Source organism: Lynx canadensis, chromosome B2 (genome assembly GCF_007474595.2).
Source record: "Lynx canadensis isolate LIC74 chromosome B2, mLynCan4.pri.v2, whole genome shotgun sequence".
Taxonomy (NCBI): domain Eukaryota; kingdom Metazoa; phylum Chordata; class Mammalia; order Carnivora; family Felidae; genus Lynx; species Lynx canadensis.
In genome coordinates this window covers 97,683,134-97,690,182 of record NC_044307.1, presented here as the reverse complement: position 1 = coordinate 97,690,182, position 7,049 = coordinate 97,683,134, and the positions used below count along the sequence as shown (strand labels likewise).

Here is a 7,049-nt window from a genome sequence, read left to right as displayed (position 1 = left end):
TGTCCCCCAAGCTCTCACAGCTCTAATAAATAAGGAGCACCTGTAAAACAGTAGCTTGACTTGTTAAGTGACTCTGTACAAAGGAGAATATAGAAATACACTATGTACACCGCATCCACGGGTCCCGTGGCGCTTCAGGGCCGGCGCCGCACGGGTCCCCCAGCCTCGCCCAACCCCCACCGGCCACCCCTCCAGCCTCCAGCTCAGCGGCCCTGTGGGCGGGGGCACCCGGACCCTGCAAGAGGGAACAATTGCTTTATCTGAGTTAGTAAACAGATACACTGAATCACAAGGTGATTTGATTTTTTTTTTTTTTTTTTAGTTTTCTCCTTTTTTTTTTTGATTTTTTTTCTTGTTTTTTTCTCTTTTTTTTTTTTTTTCTGTACTCATCAGAATGGGACACTCCACGACTGTCTCACCAACTCAGTGCCAGTACACATGCTCTAGAGGACTTCTGGACTCGCAGCTACAACTGTACAAGTGCACACAAGAAAATCTACCCTGTTATCCTCCACCCACTGATTGAGGATCGAATTGCACATTTCTCTTAACCATGACAGGAGAAAGCAAACAGTGAAACAGAATCATGGGTGATCTTTCTCACTTTCCCTCTTGTTTTCACTGGTTTGTCCATACCATTCTAATTATCATGAAAGGACTCTGCGTATAGAGAGATTGCTTCACTGACTTCCTGGATCACCGAAAACCATCAGGGTTGAAATTTCATCCAAGTCTTTCGTGACGCCCAGCAAATATTCCCCCTCGGATTATTTTACACCTTGAGGGCATTTTGGTCTTCAGTTCAACACTCTTGCTCTGTTCCCAAATGGGGCGCTATTTAGGAGAATTTAAAGAGAAAGCTGAGAAGAATAAACATTTACCGAGTTCTCTTGGCATTCAGTCTCTGAAAAACCACAGTATAAACTATTCATGCTGCTTCTTACATCTGTCAAATCGAAAATTAAAAGCCATAAAAGTGTAACACTGAAAATATGGCATTAAAAAGGATAAAGGTGGCCTTTGTAAAAATAACAAGAAAAGTATATTAGCCAATAAAATATTCTAACTCTTCATTTAAAAGTGCATCCTGGGCAGGACAGAGATGAATCCGAAGTGTTGGGACTCCAGTATGATTCCTCTCCACCTTCAAAACGTGAACAGTATAGGTCCAAAACCGTACAATGCAAATCACAATTCTTCGTGTAGCAGCAAAACCACAGCAGTTTTTAAAATGACTAAAAAAAGATTTTTGTTTTCAAATTCGTATCATCTTCCAGCCTCACCCTCTGAGCCTTGAAGATGGAGCGGGGAGAATACCTACATTGGTCCTTGTGGCTTGTTGGTGTTTTGTTTTGTTTTGTTTTAAAACCAGGGGCGAAATCCCTAAGTTCCTCTGGGGAGAAGCAGAGACGGTGGCCGCAAGAAGGCTGGGCCGCTTGGTAGGTCCAAGACATGCTGGCTTCTCTGGGCTGGAGGCCACCGAGGGAGGGCTGCTTCCTCTGAGATGCTTAATGACAGGAAGCGGCTTTATTTGTTTGAGTTTTAGCCAGAGGGGGGTGGTGAGCTGACCAGCTGGTGTCATTGGATGGCGGGACATGGTTTGCTCTGCGCCCTCTCTCCACGCAAGGTACCCTGTGAGCGAGCGTTCCTGGGAAAAGAGAAGAAGGGGCCCATCAGAACCCGCTGGGTCAAACCACAGCCCCGTCCCACGTGGGGAGAACCCAGGCATGAGTCAGAGCAGCACCCTCCGGCCGGCCGGCAGCTCAGACCTACGCCGAGTCCCCAGAACTAGAGCGGCACGGCATGACTTTGACGTGTCTCTAATTCACGGTTCCGCTCGGGGTCAGCCCTGCCAGCTTTGTGTGAGGACACGAAACACGAGTCGCTTCTCGGTGCACCACGCCCTCACCCAAAGACCACAACGGCATGCCTGGCCACGGGGCCACCCTGGCCCTCTGCCTTACTGCACGCTTAACCGGCAACCCTTCTGAATTGCCCAAGGTCACCCCCAAAGGTGGCAAGGTCATTGGGGGACCCTGGAGCTCCAGACCTCACCCCTGTACTCCACGTAACGGCTCTGGTATCTGCTACAAAGGAGGAAAGCCAAGAGATTCGCTTTTTAGCACATGAACAATTACTGTGGACATGTGGACCTCTCTTCAGAGGTTTTCTACAGAGGCAGCTGGTAGCTGGAAGCAATGCCCTTCTCTGTGGGTCTTGTCTGACACGGGCGAGCTGTTCGCATCTCTTGATACCCAAACCAAACAGCAGCACGGGACTGGAGGACAACAAACCAGCTGGGCGTCGGGGTCCCAGGGCAGAGGATCTGCACAGGATTGTTCACCAGGAAAGTCAATTTCAGGAGAATGCTCACCCTAGTTTCTACCACAAAGGTTAGGCTCTGCCTCTCCATCCGCACTGGCTTATTTCATTTGCTACCAGTCCCTTGGTTTGAAATATAACCTCCCAAGGACGCTCAGTTACTCCTCGTAAACTGCCTCTTAGAAGTCTGCCAACCAAACCGTAAAGTCCCTGAGGTTTGGGGATGTGTCTGTTTTGCTCACATCTCCACACCCAGCCCCTGGTTCAGCGAGACGCACATCTGTCAAGTGAATGAGGGTCAAGCAGCCGTTGTTCCCCATGCCCCAAAACAATACCTGTTTTTCCTGCTGATGTATGAGGATTTCAGAAATGTGAATGGGTAAAATCTGGCTAACGTGAGGTGGTGACAGAGGACTCGTAAACATCTTTACAACTGTTGAGATTATTCCTAGAACAATGAACGAATAATTTCAGAGAGGTGGTAGAATTTAAAACGTGAAGGGACCCCAGAGATAATGCAATTTCCTCATTTTATAGATGAAGAAAAAGAGGCCACAAAGAGACCTGGAGACTTGCTCAGAGAGTGTCTGTAGCATGAATTTAGCACAAGCATCAGGAGGTCAAAATGCCCATTGGGAGGACAAAGTACAAGCTTGTGCTTTGAACCCTGCTATCCAAACCCTGGTGTTAATGGTAACGATAATAATGATCAGCCAAAAACAAGGTTTGAAAATCTGAATGTGCATGACAGGAAATGCCTGAGTTCCCCAAATCACATTAAATCACCAGATCTGTGTGTATTTAATATGTATATTAAATAACCAAAGTGAAAATGCAAAACACCGCAAATATGTGATGGGGCTGGAATTACAAGGCCATGGAAACCTTTTCATTTGGCATGGTCAGACTTGGAAATGTGGGTATTTATCTCTGAATCAAGAGCTCATTTTTCTTTCTTTCTTTCTTTCTTTCTTTCTTTCTTTCTTTCTTTCTCCCTCTCCCTTCCTTCCTTCATTCTTTTCTTTCTTTTTCTTTTTTCCTTTGAGAATGAGACAGTGGCAAGAAGGGATACTGAAATAAAAATGCCAAGAGCGGCTGTCAAATGAGAGGTCATGAAGAATCAGAAAGGAGCCTCAGAAATCACAAATGGATCCAAAGACACAAGTGAAGCTTCTTCTGGGACAGTTCTTTTCCACCTAGGGAGCATAGCCTGGAACTTGCCATGGAGGGAGGAAAACCGTCCCCACCTCTGGGCTCGGGACCAAGAATGACCAAATCTTGTAGTCAGAGGGGGCCTCTGAATCCTTTCTTTAAAAAGGAAAAGAGAAAAAGAAGCATTTAACGCTTTCTTCCAGTGACCGGGAAACACCGCCATTTTGAACGACTTAAGAATGCTCTGCTTTTTTAAGGATGTGGCTTTTTTTCTTTAATGTAATCGTGACCTCAAAAAGAGGAATATTTCTCAAATGAGTTTCTTTATATTCAAATCACCTTTGGACAAAGGCCAAACATGGACAGCATCAGCCTACTTGGAGAAAATTTCAAGGCTTTCATAAGGGACTGGGAAAACGGGATTATAATGAGAGCCATTCTGGAACCTTAACGACAGCGTTTGCCATCCCAAACACTATAATAATCATTATTATTCTCTGGGATCTATTATTGTCTGGTAAATAATATGTGTTTTCCCCCCAAGTTCTAAAGGGTGCAGCTGCACCACACTCTATTTTCTGCAGCCCCATTCCTGCTGCTCTGAAAGCCTCCTCACACACCGAGCTTATTTTAAGAGAATGGCAAAGTAGACAATTTGTGTGCTGTTTCCTTCCCTCTCACCACATCCTTGCCATGTCTGGGACGCACGCAAAGGCCAGATGGTGGCAGTACAAGTCCCTTTCTGCCGCTAACATTTGAGGAGGGGGTGGTCCTGAAGTCATCCTCATCTGTTCCCATGGCTCTGGCTGTGGCTCAGGGCAGCCCCCTTGTTGGTGACCCGGGGAACAGACGCTGGAATCAATGGAAATGAAGAACCAAGCTTGGGCTTCACCTTCCTGGAGTTATTGGTATGCAGAGTGTGAAACTCAAGAGCGGGGAGGAAGCAAGCCTGCAGTTTTAGAAAGTGATCGTGAGGAAGTTCCAGGGCCCGAGCCAGTTCCTATTTTGCCCTTGCCAAGCAGAGGGATCTTATGGAAATCCATCCAGTTTAAATTTCTTGATCTGAGCAAAGGGGAAATTACTATGATAAGTGAGACAGAGACACAAGTCACAGTCCAGCGTGTCCCCTTCTTTAACCTCCCCAAGTCTTGATTCCTCCTCTGTGACACCGGCGTCTCGGGAGATTTTCGATTCTATCTTCCATCTCTCAAGTTCTGTGACTGTGGGATCTTTGGACCAAAGCCAGTGTCAAGTACGTAGGATTACAAACTTGAGCAGCTGGATATTAATCTGTGTATAAGGAAGACTATTAACTTCTGAACTCCAAAGCACAAAGTTTCAGAGTCTCCTTTCTACTAATCTCTCTTTCACGTGCACGTGCGCGCGGGCACACGGGCACACACACACACACATACACACACACTATCCCTTAATGCAGGAAGTTCTGGGGAAACAGCGATACTCGTGCCTCACATTTGGGTTTTCCTGTGAGTCCAGGGTTCATCTGAAGGCAGGACAACCCAGGGGTCCTGTTACATGGAATCCCACATGTACACAGCCCATCCTGTGCACCATGCACGTACTATGTTTGCAGACTGGCTCCACAATGTATAGTCTCCAGCAGACCTGTATGGCCAGGCGCCTTCAGAATCCCAGGCCCCCCGCCCCTTAGGCCAGAGGAATGAAGTACCATCCTCAGGGAATGCATAACTAAGTGCAGTGAGAGGGCCTCTGTCTGCCTGGCACTTTTCCTTTTTTTACATCAGGAAAGCATTGCTAAGAATATGATTGAGTTACTCATCCTCCTTCACCCCACAAGAATTTTCAGAGAATTATGGAGAACAGAAATGTGCCTGAGTACTAAGAAATGCTTCCAATGTTGATACTGTCAAAATATAACCATTCTCACCTTTCCTTCTTTGGCCTTTACAGCCTAAGACTTATGCTCGCTGTCTTTAAAAGGAAGTCTTATACTTTCCTAGCAACCACTCCCAAAAGGAAATATGTGTCCAGAGAAAAATGTGTGTCTTATTCTACATCCCAACATTTGCAAGCTGGTCCCTCCACAGTGCAAGAGTCCACTTCTGCCGAGAAGCCTGCCTCGATTTATCTAATCCACTTTCCAGACTTTTTCTTTCCTTCCTCAAATACCTTTGTAATTAGCATAATCAAAACCCTGTATGTCTGTCCCGTCTTACCTGTTTAGAAGGCAAGCTCCCCATGTCTGCCAGATTTATTACCCGAGTCTAAAACCCTATGGCATCAACTCTATCATGTGTGAGAAGTGCCCACTACTGAGCTGGCTGGCCTCTGTCCACTTACCCGAGCCTTACAGTGATGCGGCTCACTCGGGCACATCGGCCCATCACTTATCACGGTTAAATACAGCCATTACGTGCTGGCTTCGGCCACGCTGTTTATCTGGAACAATAATGAGTCCCCGAGGACTGGACTGGTCTCAGGTAGCCACAGCTATTCTGGGACACTCACAAGAGAAGAGCCCAGCGGTCAATGAGCAGAGTCACCTGCATGAGCTGATAAACCCAAGTGTGAGGCCAGATAGTGGTCTCCACAGCAAGCCCTTGGTGAGGTTTTGCCCAAAAATGGTTCCTTCTCTCCCCCATCAACCACTGCTTCGTGAAGTTCTGAAATGGCTTTTGCCAAGACAGAAATGGCTTTCATTTATGAAGTGGATGGCACCTCTTTTCTTACAGCTCATTAGTTGGTGAAAGTAATTGAAAAACCTGGTGTGATTGTTATGGAAAATAACCAGTGGTGGGGAGAGGGTTGTGGGAGCCAAGGACGAGCATCGGTTGGCTCAGTGCTAGGCTCTGGTCTGAAGTACAACTTCATCACCACTGTGCTGCCCACTCCACGGTTCTGATAAGCCAGGGCTCGTGTATATTTAACAGAAAAAAAAATTAAGCCAAACGTAAGGACTTGCTTTTCTTAATTTTCTCCTTTAGCAATAGCTTATTTTACTCTTTAATCAGGAAAAATCACCACCACAGAAGACCCCCTGCTGGGATAGCTCCATCTGTAATTCTTTGTTCTACAAGTTAAAATTTTGGTTTTCTCTGCCAACTTGGCTTGATGAGTTACACGGGTACAGAGGCCTGTTGCTTCTCACAAGTGGTCACTGCTATTTCTTGCTGACCTCTAAAAGTTCCTAGGGCACAAAGAACCTCAGCCGTGAACTTCATCTCGTGCACTCATTAGGATCCTCTTCTTCACCCCGGATGACTGATCTTCTTAAACTACCTCCAATCCTTTCTGGAACCTGGGTGTTTAAGCAAACCAAATGACCCTGACCCTGGCCCTTTCCTAAAAGCGTACGGGGATTCATGACTAACAGAGTACATTTTCATAAATGCACTGGGGCAGGTGGCTACCTCCCTTCACAAAAGAGAAAAATAAAATAAAGGAGACTTACATACTCTAGCTAATGTTCTGCAGGAAATTTTGAAGATGAGCCAAAAGCCCTATGCCTCTAGCTTTTAGGACCAAGCACTTCCTATTATGGTTTGGCAAAGCTTCAGGGTTTTTTTTTTCCCCCAAAGAAGGAAGTCAACTTT

The 7,049-nt window shown here is 46.2% G+C and overlaps 1 protein-coding gene across 1 annotated transcript in view; it reads right to left on the bottom strand.

The window, feature by feature from the left end:
- Nucleotides 1–365: 365 nt before the first annotated feature.
- LOC115514248 (sine oculis binding protein homolog) overlaps nucleotides 366–7,049 on the bottom strand; it is a 163,756-nt gene continuing 157,072 nt past the window's right edge. Inside the window, exon 7 of the mRNA XM_030316064.1 lies at nucleotides 366–1,648. The gene's annotated coding sequence lies outside the window, so the exon portion shown is untranslated. The remainder of the gene's footprint in view (nucleotides 1,649–7,049) is intronic.